An 18,538-nucleotide genomic window follows, 5' to 3' on the forward strand; every position below is an offset into this window, starting at 1 on the left:
ATATGTTTTTGAGCACTGATTATTACGGAAAATAATCAGTTTCTTTCGTGGCACGATGAAATGAATGTACATATGTACAGTAGTTGCATTTGTTAAGATTTAAAGTCTTGTGTAATCTTTAAGGTACGGCCTGCCTTGCCTAAAGCATGGCTCCTCAACAGCCACTTCATGTATACGTAAAATGTGCAAGCCTGTTGCCAAGAAACTTCTTAAACAGTCTCTTGCTACAAAGTGTCAATATCCATTATTCGGTGTGGTGTGTGGCACTTGTTGTTTATTTATAAAGTTTGGAACCATGGGTCACAGTGACCTAATCTCTGTAGTGGCATAGTTGTTTCTTGGCAGCATGGCTGCATCTTTCCAAAGCTAGTTCCTCTAAATAAGATGAAAAAATACCAGGTATACGCTACATTTAAGAAACTTGAGATTACTGTCTGGATGTATTTAATATAAATGGTATACCAACAAAAATTGTTTGATGAGCCATATTAAAAGTACTATTTTAATTATTGTGATTATCTTGTATTATAATCTGATAAAAAACCTGTTCAAAAGCCACTCATATTGTTGATGGCTTTTCTGTTTGACCTGAAGAGAAACTGCATTTTGTACTTCTGCCCATACATCCATTTTTTCATCTTTCTCTCTGACACTATTATCTAGTAGTAGTACCTCTTTTCAAAGATTCAGTATACTGACGTACACAGTGTTAAATTTTTACCATTAAAACCGCCCAAGTTGCTCAGATAAAGTATTATTAATAACTGTAATAATAATTAAATGGTTCTCTGTAAAAGTATACGTAGCTCCAAAGAGATGGAGAATCTCTTTGCTGTATATTTAGGACTGTATTGGAAAAATTTTACAGAATTGATGCTTTCAAGTGTTTGCAGACTTTTAATGGTCATTGTGCTCTTCAGTCAACTAAAACAAACAGAAGAGGGCCTTGTGTCCACCACTTACCTTGCTGAAAAATTAACATGGTGACAGAACTTCCCATGTGATTAAATTGGAAATCTTTGATTTACATTAATTTTATTTGTATTAATTTTTGTCACTGCCAAAATGGAAATAAATTACTGTTACCAAAATAAAAATGAGGAAAACAGTTAAGTGTTATCAGTTAGTTTTTCATTTGCTGGTACTCAAAATAGTTCATACACTGCATTACAAATGACAACTGCTTACATGTTGTTGAAGAACACACTGTGTGTTTATTGTCAGCAATGGAGACACTAGTACATGAGTTTTGTTGGTCATCATGGAATGCTGTTTCTAAAGCACAGGGAAGTTGTGTCATAAAACCAGTGTTTTAGCAATGTGCTATTGTGATAGTTACATATTCACAAAAGCTTATAATTAGATGTAACAGTGAAAGGTGCAAATAACTGCAATAAGAATGCTATTGATACAGAAAAGAAATTGGCTTTAAATAATTTCATTTAACCAAATGCCTGTTGTAGGATGACATTTTACTTTGAGACATTGTATCTCAGCAGACCCATTTATGTTACTGTAGTAATACTAGTGAAGGAAGTATTAACGTATGCTGGGCCAAATACCTTTATCTGTAATATTTCTGTTTTTTAATAAAAAAATTGACAGTTGAAATTGGATGTGTGGAAAAAACTGTGACTAGTGTGCTATGCCAAACTAAAATTGTCTTGAACTTTAGTCCAAGAGTATACGATAATTATAGGAGAATTTTCAGTACAATTGAGATTATAAGTAGCCCATAAGACTAATTTTGATAAGTTGTTATTTTGTGCCTAGAATAATGTGAAAGTTTCTTTTGCTGTCAAAAAGTCTGTTGCCACTGTTGAGGTAATAACTGTCAGAAGTAAAAATAATGATAATAATGTAATGTATAGATAACTTTTTAAACTTATTTTGAATCTTATACACTAGAGTATACTACAAAACAAGTCTTCTATGCACTAAGGAAACATATGGTCTGACATTAAAATTTGTGACATGTTTAGCCTACACATTCTAAAATAGACGTATGTTATGTGCCATTGTTATTTGCCATGTTATGGGAGATCTAACTTTCCTGTAAAAAAAAAAAGTTACGTTTTTATTGCATTGTGGCTCTGTGCATGGCTGTTCAATCATCCTTTTTGAAAACTTTATCTCAGAATGCTGATGACATGTGAAGGAAATTGGCTTTAAGTAATTTAAACTAAATTAAATGCTTGTGTAGAGTGGCATTTTCTTCTGAGACATTGCACACTGGCAGAACCATTAATGTTAATGAAGGGAGTATTAATTCAAACTAAAGAAGTCATCGACATCTGACGTTAACAAGTGAAATGTTCTTACAGCTTTTAAATTGGCAAACTAATATACACACCAGACTATCAGATGACTTGCCACAAACTGAAGGGGGTTGTCTTGAAATGTAACAGGAATTGTACACAGTTTAAAGCTGTAGTGTTTTAAGCCTCATTAGTATTAATTTGTAATTTCATAATTATTTTTACAACCACTTTGGTGAGAATGCGTATTTAATTCGTACTGCATGTGCAGGTTTTGGAGTAACTCACTGTTTTATATTTATTGCACAGAAAAACTGTGCATGCAAATATTATATAACTTGTAGTGCACTTGTATTATTTAAATTAGACTCGACAAGAAATCTTGCTACAAGACAAGCTATAAATGATCAATAATAATCGTAATAATGATTCAAGTGTGGTATTGTGAATCTGCACATGTAGGCACCTACTGCAGCATCTTTGCAATGTCTGTTACAAATGGGCAAGCTGAGTAGGGAGCCATGTTCTGTCCTGTAAATTGTACACTGTGAAATAGTTTGATAATGATAATATGTCAATGCTGGATATTTTCTATCTAATGCATTGTGGCCATTTTTCCTCCAAAGGATACTCCCTCCTTCCTACATTGATCAGTAAGTGTGCATATGTCAACTTTCATAGCCGATTCCACTAGTGGGAAGAAAGGACAATTAGCTGTTCTCATCACTCACACACTTCAAAAGCACAGTTACATTTTTTCCTTCATTTGCATTTACTCCATTACAGACTTCCCTGCTACAATCATAACAAATATTTTTCATACAAATTATTTTAAATGGTTCTATTGTTGGAATTATAAAAATTAAATTATTATTAATCATTTCTTTTGGAAGACAATCCTTGTAAAGAGAATCTGAAGCAAGCTCAGAGTGTTTGCAGTTTGCATCTCACCTTGAGAAAACTGCTGGTCATCACTGTAGCTGAACTACAGTTGTGATATTTTTTTACTAACAAAATTGGGGATTGCAATGTGAGGCAATCTAATAAGAATTTTTCAGAAGCATGATGGTTATTATTTTATATCTACTGTTTACCTTAGTCGCAGAAAAAAACACACATGCAGGAGCCACAAGGACTGAAAAATTTATTGCTCTCTTATCAACACGAAGCAAAACATTTTATGCATAAGTAGGTTAAGAAGCCATGGTGCTGTTCAAAGTATACGTACATTCAAGGTATAAAGAATTTGTTATGTATAAGAATGATTCCGATCCCGCCATGTCTTAATTTTAAGATTCTATCTTTGATAAAATGTGCAGTCATTGTGATTTGTATGCTAGATAATTAGTGTGTATATAACACTTTCATTTGTGTCATTTTTGTCAAAGTTGAAGGATTTTGTAAATGGTAACAATCTAAGTGTCACATAACAATCTTTGAGAGATTTTTTCTTAATCTTTTCTCCTGTGCCATATCAAATTAATTGCTGCTGGGAAGTTCATTTTAGTTGGTTTGGCTGCTATTAATTTAAATTTTATGTGAGATCTATACCTGTAACTAAGTGCTGGTTATTAGTAAAATATGCTCATCATAAGTGTTGAAACTCAGGGAAAAGAAGATTAAATTTGCTTTGTTTCTTGGTAGCAGCTGTGAGTTTTGCAGTCATTAATTTTTGTGAGGTGACACTACTGAAAAAATGCTTGATTTTTTTCATGTGTGTGTTTGTGTTTGTGTTTGTGTATGTGTATGTATGTGTGGATGTGTGCATGTGCGTTACCATTTACAGAGTGTTTCTTTTGCAGTACATTGGATATATATATATACGTGTAATTCATACCAGTCTGTGATAAGTGCATGAAGGGACATTAACATATTGTGAGATACGTTTCTGATGGTGAAATAGTATGGGAGAGCGCTCTGTCATTTTATTTTTAATAGTCATTGTAATTGTGTTTATGATGATAGATTAATTTCATATATGCTCTGTATTTCACATGCAGTGGCATAATTTTGAGAGTTTGTACTTCTCTTAGGACATTTGTTTTTATACTTTTTGTTTTATTTCTTCATTGAAAACTTCCTAAAATACTCCTCTTAGTGAAACAGTATCCTCTTAATTTTTTCATTAGTGGACAGTATTGTAACTGTTACTTTTTTGAAGTTGTGATTAACAATTTTGTATTTAATGTTGTGAACTCTGTTGTAAACAGATTATTGATTGGTGGACAAGTGATAAAATTTGCATGTCTATAATTTCATCTTTTTATTTTTCATCTCTCATAGGTACATACATTCTGAGAAGTGCATATAAATAATTCATTCATGCCACTGAGTTGTTCACAATAAATCAGCTTTGAAATATTCGTGTTGACTTTATTATATGTGTAAGATCTTTAAATTATTCCTCTCATTCCATCAATCCTTATCCTGCTGTCTCCAGCCATCCATTGTAAAGTTAGGATAGCATAGGAATAATTTTGTTGTTTATCATAAATATTATTGGTCACCCAACTGCAGAGATAGTACTATAGTTCTGGCGTGCTACAATATTATTAACAGATCAGAATTAGGTTTTTACTGAAACATCAAATTTACTGAAACATCAAGTTTCAACAAGTAAGTTGTTGAGAATTGAATGTTGATGTAAAACTTTTAACTGTAGAGAATTATACAGGGAATATATATAATTATATGTATAGAAATGGAAAGGGCAAACCGAAATCACTGTAGAAAATAGGGAAGATTATAAGCAGTTAATTTCTCAAATTGATTCAAACAATATAATGCATAGAAGGGGGTAGTTATTTTACCCTGAAAGGCATCCTGTTAGATAATTTTGCATTATGAATATAATGTTAATTTTTGGTAGGTGTTAGTTAACTTTGTTACTCAATTAAGACTCGTACAAAAAAAGGTAGCTTTAGTATTGCAGTGCTTGATGCTCTTTAATATTGGGTAATGGCTAGTACAACTAAAGGCCTTGGATCTGTAGAGTTATAGATGTCTGGCGAGTGCTTGTAGAATAAATAACATTTCATTTTGGATGAATTTTCTGGCATTTGAACCTGTATTGCCTAAATTCTCTCTCACCAATTTGTCATTTTTAATGCCCTTTTTTATTGGTAAAGTTAATATTCTACACTGCTGAAGAAGTTCCCCACACATTCATATGGATGCAAAGAAAGACTGGCAGCAGACCCGATATCAAGCAAAGTTGAGTGTAGGTAAATTCCTATAGAAATAAATAGTTACTTATAAAATGTGTTACACAGCCATTTGTCACACATAGAATTACCTAGAAGTTCTGCAAACAAATCTTAAATATGTTGTGAAAATCATTTAGTTATTTTCAGGGCCTCTTGAAATTTCACTCTTTTTCTCTTATCACAGGTGACATTTTTCACAAATGAGTAGTCTCCATATCCGCATTGTTTGTTCACATTTTTCATTTAATAGGGCTTGTACCAGCCTTCTTCATGTAGAGCCGTCTGCAGAACCCTAACTTTGAAGCCAACAATAAGTCACAGAAGTGGTTGTCATGGTGTAATAGTCCGTTCTTACAAAGCTTTTTGAAAACACTGAGAAGTTTGTATGCCTCTAAACAGGTCTTACTAGTAATAACATTTCTGCAGTTTTACTGCCATATGATATACTCAAAATTCACTGCAGATGACAAGGGCTATTTAAAAAAAAGATTCACTGCTATGCACAACATTCCAGTATTTGTTTTCTACCTTTTCTGCAGCACAGTGATACATATCGTATCCCTTTTTAATCAGCCAACTAGTTCAAGCAAGGAATATCCAGAGTGGTATAGAGTGTGAAGAAAATAATAATAAAAATGTTGAGAAAATGTACAATAGTGAACTGGGCACCTGCCAATTATAGCTGTAAGAAATAGCTGACATTTTGGTATATAATAAGAAATATCATGGTGCATTTTACAAGAAAAATGAACTATAAGAAAACTTTGTGCCAGATAGATGTTACATTGGTTGAATGCTGTCCAAAAGAAAATATTCCAAACAAATTTCTCAGCGAAGTATAGACCATACTAAAAATAATCAAACTGATTTTTTGCATTGATTTATTACTGCCCGAGACATGGTTCTAGCACTTCATACTACACTGAAGTGCCAAAGTATTTGGCATAGGCATGCGTATTCAAATACAGAAATATGTAAACAGGCAGAATACAGTGCTGCAGTCGGCAACACCTGTATAAGACAACAAGTGTCTGGCATAGTTGTTAGATCAATTACTGCTGCTGCAATGTCTGATGAGAGAACTGCGAGTTCCTGCTGCTAATAAGGTGGAGTGCACCGTTCGTTTATTACATATTTTTACAAGCTTCAAACAAGAGTGACTTATTTTCAGTTACCTGTGCAGTTACTAGTATATTTTTTGTAATTTATTGCATGCTCGAGTGCTTACTAGGAAAAACCTTTTATTTTAAAAACAGTGTAGTGTACAGTACGGCCATTGCCATCGACCCTTGTATCGACCCTCGTATCGTACGGGCTTTTGTTTGTTTTGCTTAGAACAGCTCAGTTTCGGTTAGACTGTCACTGAGAGAACACTGCGAATTTGTGCTGCTAATAAGGCGAGTACACCGTTCGTTTCTTATGTATTTTTATGAGCTTCAGACAGGAGCGACTTCAGTAGTAGGTAGGCAATGTGATCGCTGTGTACGGATGCGAGCTGAGTTGGTGACCCTTCGCTCACAGCTCCAGGTAGTGTTGCATCCGTCACACAGCTTGAGGCTGCTACCAAGGGGCATCACTGGGGGGGGGGGGGGGGGGGGGGGGGGGTCGGACACGGGGATACGAGGGATGTCAAGCACACCCCACGTGTCCTCCAATCGTTCCACTGCTGTGGCCCCTTCTGGTATTGCCTGTACTGAGGTTGAACCCTTACCCGTGTTCGAGTGGGAGATCATTCCAAATTCTGGCAAGCAGATAAAGACTTTACGAGGGGCCGATCATAGGGCCTCCATGGTTTTTTTGATGAACAGATTTTGGGCATTATCTGTGGCTGACGAAGACTCTGAGCTGGATGCAGTCGTCCACCCTGTTCCAGAGAAAGCTTCTCAGCCCGCAAGGTTTGGGCATTCACAGAGGGTGGGTTTGCTGGTAGTCGGGAGCTCCAACGTTAGGCATGTAATGGGGGCCCTTAGGAACATGGCTGCCAAGGAGGGGAGGGAAGCCCACCTGCTTAATAGGTCAGGAGTCCATTACACACTCCGTGTGCATACCAGGGGGAGTCATTCCAGATGTTGAAATGGTGCCTCCGGATGCCATGAAGAGTACAGGGTGCACCCAACTGCAGGTGGTGGCTCATGTCGATACTAATGACATGTGTCGCTTTGGATCGGAGGAGATTCTCTCTGGTTTCGAACGGCTAGTGGAAATGGTAAAGACTGCCAGTCTTGCTTGCGAGATTAGGGCGGAGCTCACCATCTCCAGCATCGTCGACAGAACCGACTGTGGTCATTTGGTGTAGAGCTGAGTGAAGGATCTGAATCAGAGGCTCAGATGGTTCTGTGACTGTGTAGGCATCAGATTCGTTGACTTGCGCCATTGGGTGGTGGGTTTCCAGGTTCCGCTTAATAGGTCAGGAGTCCATTACACACAGGAAGTGGCTACATGGGTAGCGGGGGCTGTGTGGAAGGGAATGGGCAGTTTTTTTAGGTTAGAGGGACTCAGGAAACCAAAGAAAGGGTGCCCATCTAAAAGGGGGCAGGTAAAACACAGTAAGGTAGTTATAGAAATGATTGGTATTATAGTTGAAAATTGTCAAAGCTATTCATAGCTATCTTCGGAAAGAACCAGAACTCCAAGTCCTAATAGAAAGCACTAAAGCTTAAATAGTAATAGGTACAGAAAGCTGGCTCAAGCTGGAAATAAGTTCAGCCGAAATTTTTTCGAATGACCTAACAGTGTGCAGAAAGGATAGATTAAATACAGTTGGTGGTGGAGTATTTACGAGGCATGTTTTTTAAGTACCGTTTTGAAATTAAAAAAAGACATGCTAAAATATCTCAATAATTGTATTTTTTTACATGAAAGCCTGTACCTTAATCTACCCACTGATGCCATTACAGTCTGATTCTTCCTTGTTTACGTTGTGTACTGAGTGTTTAAGATGCCTCCGATAATCGTGAGTCCCACCGACTGTGAAGTACGGCTGTTATAAGATTTCTTAGTGCTAAAGGCCTAAAAGTGATTGATATTCGTTGTGAGATCTGTGCATTTTATGGAGAAAACATTATGAGTGATGGAATGGTAAGAAAGTGGGTGAGAGCATTTAAAGATGGCCACACAAATGTGCATGATGAACAATGGAGTGAGCGTCCTTCGGTCGTTAATGAAAGTTTGGTGCAGGAAGTGGACAATAAGGTGAGAGAAAACAGATGCTTTACAATTTCCTCCTTGTGGGATGACTTTCCTAATGTTTCTCGTAGTGTTTTGTATGGCATTGTGACCGAGCACTTGAATTACCGAAAATTGTGCATACGTTGGGTACCGAAAATGTTGACAGATGTGCACAAAACCAAACATTTAGACAGTGCATTGACTTTCCTTGAGTGGTACCGCAATGACAGTGATGATTTCTTAAGCCAAATTGTTACGGGTGATGAAACATGGGGGAGGGGGGGGGGGGAGGGGGAGGGGGCTACGTCACACAAGAATCAAAGCAACAGTCCATGGCAGTTGAGCAAGGGCATTGTTTTGCTGCAAGACAATGCCTATCCACATGTGACGAATCAGACCAAAGATCTCATCACATCTTTTTGGTGGGAAACTCTAGATCATCCTCCGTACAGCCCCGATCTTGTACTCAGTGACTACCATCTGTTCCTGCACTGGAAAAAATACCTGGGCAGTCAGCATTTTCAAGACGATGACAAAGTCAAAACAGTGGTGATGCAGTGGCAGACTTCTATGAGGAGGGTATTCAAAAACTGTTACAACGTTATGACAAGTGCCTCAATATTGACGGAAATAGTGTATAAAATTAGATTAAGGTACAGGCTTTCATGTAAAAATAAAATTATTGAGATGTCTTAGCACGTCTTTTTTTAATTTCAAAACGGTACTTACTTAAAAAAACATGCCTCGTATTACTGTCAGAAGCAGTTTACCTTGTAGCAAAATTGAATTAGATAGTTCCTGTGAAATAGTATGGGTAGAGGTTATACTTGACAATCGGACTAAACTATTAATCGGATGGCCGACAGGGTTTTAGCCTCTCCCTGATGTTATTCAATCTGCATATTGAGCAAGCAGTAAAGGAAACAAAAGAAAAATTCGGAGTAGGTATTAAAATCCATGGAGAAGAAATAAAAACTTTAAGGTTCGCCGATGACATTGTAATTCTGTCAGAGACAGCAAAGGACTCGGAAGAGCAGTTGAACAGAATGGACAGTGTCTTGAAAGGAGGATATAAGATGAACATCAACAAAAGCAAAACGAGAATAATGGAATGTAGTGTAGTTAACTGGGGCGATTCTGAGGGAATTAGATTAGGAAATGAGACACTTAAAGTAGTAAATGAGTTTTGCTATTTGGGGAGCAAAGTAACTGATGATGGTCGAAGTGGAGAGGATATAAAATGTAGACTGGCAATGGCAAGGAAAGCATTTCTGAAGAAGAGAAATTTGTTAACATCGAGTATAGATTTAAGTGTCAGGAAGTCGTTTCTGAAAGTATTTGTATGGAGTGTAGCCATGTATGGAAGTGAAACATGGACGATAAATAGTTTGGACAAGAAGAGAATAGAGGCCTTTGAAATGTGGTGCTACAGAAGAATGCTGAAGATTAGGTGGGTAGATCACGTAACTAATGAGGAAGTATTGAATAGGATTGGGGAGAAGAGGAGTTTGTGGCACAACTTGACTAGAAGAAGGGATCGGTTGGTAGGACATGTTCTGAGGCATCAAGGGATCACCAATTTAGTATTGGAGGGCAGCGTGGAGGGTAAAAATCGTAGAGGGAGACCAAGAGATGAATACATTAAACAGATTCAGAGGGATGTAGGCTGCAGTGCATATTGGGAGATGAAGAAGCTTGCACAGGATAGAGTAGTATGGAGAGCTGCATCAAACCAGTCTCAGGACTGAAGACCACAACAACAACAATCCCACCCATACAATTATAGTCGGTGGTGATTTCAATCTACCCTCGATATGCTGGAAAAATTATGTGTTTTAAGCTGGCAGCAGGCATAAAATGCCATCCAAAATTGTACTGAATACTTTTTCAGGAAATTATTTGGAACTATTAGTTCATGAGCCCACTCTAAGCATAAACGAAAATAGTATCGATGACAGTTGAGATGTATAAACCACATAAATTAATAAGTGATGGTACTGATCCCCAATGGTACACAAAACAGGTCAGATCGTTGTTGCAGAAGCAACAAAAAAAGCATGCCAAATTTAAAAGAATGCAAAATCCCCAAGATTGGCAAAGTTTCACGGAGGTCTGAAGTATAACGCATACTTCAATGCGAAATGCTTGTAATAATTTCCACAATGAAACTCAGTCTCAGAACCTGGCAGAAAACCCAGAGAGTTTCTGGTCATAAAGCACACCAGTGGCAAGACGCAATCAATACCTTCACTGCGCGATAACAACGGTGAAGTCACTGATGACAGTGCCACTAAAGCACTGTTACTAAACATGGTTTTCCGAAGTTCCTTCACCAAAGAAGACAAAGTAAATACTTCTGAATTCCAATCAATAACAACTGCTAAGATGAGAAACATAAGAGTAGATATCCTCAGTGCAGCATAAAGCAGCGTACATCACTCAATGAAGGCGAGGCCTCCACTCCAGATTGTATACCAGTCAGGTTCCTTTCAGAGTATGCTGATGCAATAGCTCCATATTTAGCAATTATATACAACTGCTCACTCACAGAAAGATCCATACCTAAAGACTGTAAAATTGCCCAAGTCACACCAATACACAAAAAGGGAAGTACGAGTTATCCGCTGAATTACAGGCCCACATCACTAACTTCGATTTGCAGTAGGGTCTTGGAACATGTACTGTAATCTAACATTATGAAGCACCTCGTAGAAAACGATTTATTGATTCATAGTCAGCACGGATTCAGAAATTATCGTCATTGTGAAACACAACTAGCTCTTTATACTCATGAAGTAGTGAGTGCTATCAAAAGAGAATGTAAAATTGATTCCATATTTTTAGATTTCCAGAAGGCTTTCGAGACGGTTCCTCACAAGCGTGTTCTAACCAGTCTGCGTACCTATGGAATATTGCCTCAGTTGTGTGACTGGATTTGTGATTTCCCGTCAGAAAGGTCACTGTTCGTAATAATAGACAGAAAGTCATCAAGTAAAAACAGAAGTAATATCCAGTGTTCCGCAAGGAACTGTTATAGGCCCTCTATTGTTCCTGATCTATATTAATGACATACAAGACAATCTGAGTAGCCCTCTTAGATTATTTGCAGATGATGCTGTTATTTACCATCTTGTAAAGTCATCAGATGACCAAAACGAATTGCAAAATGCTTTACATAAGATTTCTGTGTGGTGCTAAAACAGGCAGTTGAGCCTTAACATAGAAAAGTGTGAAGTTATTACTAAAACAAATCCGCTAAATTTTGATTATGCCATAAGTCACACAAATCTGAAGGCTATAAATTCAACTAAATACTTAGGGATTACAATTACAAATAACCTAAATTGTAACGATCACATAGATAATGTTGTGGGTAGAGCAAATTAGAGACTGCAATTCATTGGCAGAACACTTAGAAGGTGCAGCAGATCTACTAAAGAGACTACTTACACCACACTTGTCTGCTCTATTCTGGAGTATTGCTGTGTGGTGTGGGAACCGCATCATGTGGGACTGACGGATGATGGGAGATAGTGCAACAGACATGATACATAAATTGGAGTGGCAATCATTTAAACAAAGGCGTTTTTCACTGCGACAGAATTTTCTCATGAAATTTCAATCACCAGTTTTCTCCTCCAATTGCGAAAACTTTCTGTTGGCACCCACCTACAAAGGGAGAGATGATCATCAAGATAAAATAAGAGGAATCAGGGCTCATACAGAAAAAATTAACTGCTCGTTTTTCCCGCGTACCATTAGAGAGTGAAATGGTAGAGAGACAGCTTGAAGGTGGTTCATTGGACCCTCTACCAGGCACTTTATTGTAAATAGGAGAGTAATCATGTAGATGTAGATGTTATCAAGATTTAAGTGAGGTTGAACATGATGTTATAGTCAGCACATGAACAATGGGACACAGCATCCCCGAGGTAGCGATGAAGTGGGGATTTTCCCATGTGACCATTTCACGAGTGTACCATGAATATCAGAAATCCGGTAAAACATCACTCTCTGATACAGCTGCGAGCGGAAAAAGATCCTGCAAGAATGGGATCAATGACGACTGAAGAGAATCGTTCAATGTGACAGAAGTGCAACCTTTCTACAAGTTGCTGCAGATTTGAATGCTGAGCCATCAACAAGTGTCAGTGTGCAAACCATTCAATGAAACATTATCGATATGGGCTTTCAGAGCCGAAGGCACACTCATGTGTCCTTGATGACTGCATGACACATAGCTTTACACCCCGCCTGGGCCCACCAACACCGACATTGGACTGTTGATGATTGGAAACATGTTTCCTGGTCCGACGAGTCATGTTTCAAATTGTGTGAAGCAGACTGACATGTACAGGTATGAATCCATGACCTTGCATGTCAGCAGAGGACTGTTCAAGCTGGTGGAGACTCTGTAATGGCATGGGAGTATGCAGTTGGAGTGTTACAAGACCCCTGATATGTCTACTGACACGTGACACATATGTAAGTATCCTGTCTGATCACCTGCATCCATTCATGTCCACTGTGCATTCTGATGGACTTGGGCAATTCCAGCAGGACAATACATCACCCTACATGTCTAGAATTGCTACAGAGTGGCTCCAGGAACACTCTTCTGTCTTCAAACACTTCGCTGGCCACCAAAGATCCGAGACATAAACATTATTGAGCATTTCTGGGATGCCTTGCGATGTGCTGTTCAGGAGAGATCTCCACCACCCTCATGCTCTTACAGACTTATGGACAGCCATCCAGGATTAATGGTGTCAATTCCCTCAAGTACTATTTCAGACATTAGTTGAGTCCATGCCACGTCGTGTTGTGGCACTTCTGTGTGCTCGTGGGGCCCCTACACAATATTAGGCAGGTGTACCAGTTTCTTGCACTTGAGGGCAATATGGAATTGGAAGAGGACATAGATGAAGATGAAATGAGAGATATAATACTGCGTGAAGAGTTTGACAGAGCACTGAAAGGCCTTAGTTAAAACAAGGCCCCAGGAATAGACAGCATTCCATTAGAACTACTGATGGCCTTGGGAGAGCCAGCCCCAACAAAACTCTACCATCTGGCTAGCATGATGTATGAGACAGACGAAGTACCCTCAGACTTCAAGAAGAATATAATAATTCCAATCCCAAAGAAAGCAGGTGTTGACTGATGCAAAAATTACCAAACTATCCCTGTAGTAAGTAAGTAATAATCAGTGTAGTAAGTAATACTAACACGAATTCTTTACAGACGAATGGAAAAACTCGTAGAAGTCAACTTTGGAGATCAGTTTGGATTCCGTAGAAATGTTGGAACACGTGGGGCAATACTGACCATACGACTTATCTTAGAAGATATATTAAGGAAAGGCAAACCTACATTTCTAGCATTTGTAGAGTTAGAGAAAGCTTTCGACAACGTTGACAGGAATACACACTTTCAAATTCTGAAGGTGGCAGGGGCAAAATACAGGGAGCGAAAGGCTATTTACAATTTGTACAGAAACCAGATGGCAGTTATGAGTCGAGGGGCATGAAAGGGAAGCAGTGGTTGGGAAGGGAATGAGACAGGGTTGTAGCCTATCGCTGATGTTGTTCAATCTGTATATTGAGCAAGCAGTAAAGGAAACAAAAGAAAAATTTGGAGTAGGAATTAAAACCCATGGAGAAGATATAAAACCTTTGAGGTTTGCTGATGACATTGTAATTCTGTCACAGACAGCAAAGGACCTGGAAGAGCAGTTGAATGGAATGGAGAGTGTCTTGAAAAGAGGGTACAAGATGAACATCAACAAAAGCAAAATGAGGATAATGGAACATGTTGAATTAAAGCAGGTGATGCTGAGAGAATTACATTAGGAAATGAGTTTCGCTGTCTACTGAGCAAAATGACTGATGACAGGCAAAGTAAAGTGGATATAAAATGTAGACTGGCAATGGCAAGGCAAGCGTTTCTGAAGAAGAGAAATTTATTAACATCAAGTATAGAATTAAGTGTCAGGAAGTCTTTTCTGAAAGTATTTGTATGGAGTGTAGCCATGTATGGAAGTTGAACATGGACGATAAATAGTTTAGACAAGAAGAGAATAGAAGCTTTCAAAATGTGGTGCTACAGAAGAATGCTGAAGATCAGATGGGTTGATCACGTAACAAATGAGGAGGTACTGAACAGAATTGGCAAGAGGAGGAATTTGTGGCAAAACCCAACTAGAATAAGGGATCGGTTAGTAGGACATGTTCTGAGGCATCAACGGATCACTAATTTAGTATTGGAGGGCAGCGTGGAGAGTAAAAAAAATCGTAGAGGGAGGCCAAGAGATGAATACACTAAGCTGATTCAGAAGGATGTAGGGTGCAGTAGGTACCTGGAGATAAAGAAGCTTGCACAGGATAGAGTAGCATGGAGAGCTGCATCAAACCAGTTTCTGGACTGAAGGACACAATAACAACAACAACAACAACCAGTTTCTTTGGCTATTTAGTGTAGAAATGAATCAGCCATACAAGAAATTCTCGAAAGCCATTGAGCCTACAACAAGATGTGTGGAGTCTGCCAGAAAATTTGTGGTCAGTGTTCTCTGGCATCTAAGTTGGATTCTTCTTATTAAATATTTGGCAAATTGCAAAACAATTACTCCCTAACATTACACGTGTCTTTTGTACTAACTGGATGCCCAAATACACAATAATGTTCTTCAAGTATCTATTGTCTTTTTTTTCTTAAAAAAAAAATTTCTTCAGGAGAAATCACTTGCCTACGAGGATACTTTACGAACAGGAAAATTGAGTGACCTTATGTACTACATATAAAACATTCACCCTGTTCACAACATATGGGACAGTCTTTACTGCTAGCAATAAACACACTCTGATAATCAACCCCTTAATGCTGTGCATCACAAATTCACGTCACACCAAGTGGCACTAATAAACGGAAAAAAGTTTATTGGTTTTGAGTACTGGTGACAATAGGTGCAGATTCCATATGAATCTACCAATGTATCTGACAAATGATCCCATCTCTGCGTGTTTTGTGTATTTGTAGAGCAACATGTTGTTCATGTGTTTGTTCATGACACACACAAAAGAAGTTATCGTCACTGTTTGCACAAATATAGCTAGAGACAGATGTATGTTCAGTTCCAAAAATTATTTATTTGTTACATAGTATGTATGATGTGACATAATCACATTTTGATGTAGTAAATTAATTGCTCATGCAACTGCATTTGAAAATAAGGTTTTTGTGAAACAAACGCCATTAGCTGTTTGTATACTTCTGTGATTGCATGCAAGAGATGAAATTAGGTAAGTGAAATCAAACATTTCCATTGATTTGTAGCACCAGAATACCTCAGTGACCAGCTGTGTTCATGCTAATGCTCTGAAGCTTTTACGGTATATGTGATGGAACCCCAAAGTTTTATGCTCCAAAAAAAGGTAATGGAGATTTTAAAGCTCGTATACCAACTGTGGAGAAGGACTATGACAATTTACAAATTCCCCATAATAAACAAAATTATCTACTAGAATTCAAATTCAGAATAGAAGATCCCTCTACAAGCTGGCAAAAATCATGACAAGAAGAGAGAGAGGCCTTCAACCAGTATAGAGACAGAACTGTTATGCAAGAAGGGTCAGAGTCAAAGAAAACTGGTTCCAGTTAAATCTGCCCAACTGATGCAACACGTCATTGGCCTCAGTTTACAGACACAAGATCAAACTGTAAAGAATGTGTGTAGTAAGTGTAATATTCATCTGCATCTAAACAAGAGAATACACTGTTTCTGAGAATTTTAGGAATGAGGTTATATTGTTTTGTAGATGATTATTTAAAATGTGTGCCACCATGTATTATTTATTTTCAGTCATGTAAATCCTATCAATGTATCACCAAAACATTAAACACAAATGTTTTACTAAAGAAAGTATTGTAAGTGTTCAATTTCTAAAATGCCTTTTGTCACAAATATGCAACATATCCAGTTACACCTGACAAGTACAACATATCTTAGAGTTGACCTTACATGTTCATTACCATTTAGAAAACATTTTTTTTTTCATTTTTTCTTCACTAGAATTTTTTTTTCAGTTATTAAGGGATTAATTTGTTCTACAATGAACTATGTTTTGTTACTTTTCTTGCAGTGTATCTGAATTGTGCAACAAAATAGACCTTAAAGTGCAGAATAACTGAGTTAATTGTAGACCTAATTTTTATTAAAATGAGGCATTGCAGTCAATTCATCATGAGTGTTTGAATTCTGTTTTGAAACATTATTCTAATGGGATTCACCACTTGTGTGGTTATCTTAAAAAGACTGAACAAATAAAAAGATTTAAATATATATAGCAATACCTCTGTCTGACAACCACTATCACAATGTTGCAGGGCAGTGGTGGCTGCAACAACTACTGACATACAACAGTGGACAGAAACTTCAATGAATGTTACACCTGTGGATGTGTTGGTCATCAGGAGCTTCAACATTAGGTAGGGACAGAGCCTCTCTGGGAAATAACAGACAAGTAGGAAAGGCCGAACTGCACCCAGTATAGAATGAAATTTTCACTCTACAGCGGAGTGTGTGCTGATATGAAACTTCCTGACAGATTCAAACTGTGTGCCGGACCCTTGCCTTTCGCGGGCAAATGCTCTACCAACTAAGCTACCCAAGCATGACTAATGCCCCATCTTCACAGCTTTAATTCCGCTAGTACCTCCTCTCCTACCTTCCAAACTTCACAGAAGCTCTCCTGCGAACCTGGAGAACTAGCACTCCTGGAAGAAAGGATATTGCAGAGACATGGCTCAGCCACAGCCTGGGGTAGCTCAGTTGGTAGAGTACTTGCCCGCAAAAGGCAAAGGTCCCAAGTTCGAGTCTCGGTCCGGCACACAGTTTTAATCTGCCAGGAAGTTGCACTCAGTATGTTTGCAAATGGGTCTCATCTGAGATGGGGAGGAGCCTCCACTGACAGCAATTGAATCCATTGGCTGCAACCAGTTGCAAGTCACAGTTTGTGTCAGCACAACTGATACTTGCCACCATGGTTCAGAGGGCATAGTCTTTTAGATATCTGGCTGAGTTAGTGGGGATAGCTAGCTAGCCTTGCACAGGAGATGAAATAAGTTTCATGATGTGCAGTGCCATACACAGAACTGATTGTGTTCATCTGATTTGAACCAAATGAAGCATTTAAACGAAAGACTCGTACAATTCTTTGGAAGTGTTGGAATGAGCTTTTTAACTTGCACTACAGAGGGAGAGAATTCGATTTCCCTCAGCAGGTCAGCATGCAATACACAGAGGAAGTGGCTACATATGTAGCAGAGTGTATGTGGCATGCATATAAAGGATTTTTAATTTAGAAGATTTCCTCCATACACTCAGTTATGAATTATATACGACAATCTGAGAAGGAGTAGATCTTTCACATTAGTCACAGAGAACATTCTTCTTTGTAAATCAGAATGAGAGAATGTTAATGTAGAGTTAGTTAGCTGCTGAAGTGTCAGCAGAAAGGTCTCACAATTAGGGTTAGCAATGCCCAGATAGCACTAAGAACAGAAACATGGCTGAAACCGGAATAGAAGTAACATTTTTAGCTCTTGTTTTAATATATGTGACAAATATAGTCTGAATAGCAATGGTGGTGGCATATTTTTTACCAGATGTAGCTTGATTGTCTGGTAAGAATCTTATATGCTTACTGCTCTGCAGCTTTTAAGTATCTGTTAAAAGATATCTTGCTGTACACCATGAGTTGCATGTAAAAATATTTAACTGCCAGATCAGTATTTAACATCATATATATTTCATACTTGACGCACACTTCATCTGATATGGACAAGCACACTGCATGCCACTGATGTTGGGCTGTACGCCCAAATACCAGTTTGGCAATTAAGTAC

General features: G+C 38.0%; 1 protein-coding gene across 1 annotated transcript in view; it reads left to right on the top strand.

Moving 5' to 3' along the window:
• Nucleotides 1-4,619, top strand: part of LOC126418457 (homeobox protein PKNOX1-like) — a 714,504-nt gene extending 709,885 nt beyond the window's left edge. Inside the window, exon 12 of the mRNA XM_050085224.1 lies at nucleotides 1-4,619. This exon is cut by the window's left edge and continues 1,187 nt beyond it. The gene's annotated coding sequence lies outside the window, so the exon portion shown is untranslated.
• The last annotated feature ends 13,919 nt before the right edge of the window (nucleotides 4,620-18,538 follow it).

The sequence above is a fragment of the Schistocerca serialis genome, chromosome 9 (genome assembly GCF_023864345.2).
Source record: "Schistocerca serialis cubense isolate TAMUIC-IGC-003099 chromosome 9, iqSchSeri2.2, whole genome shotgun sequence".
NCBI classification, from domain to species: Eukaryota; Metazoa; Arthropoda; class Insecta; order Orthoptera; family Acrididae; genus Schistocerca; species Schistocerca serialis.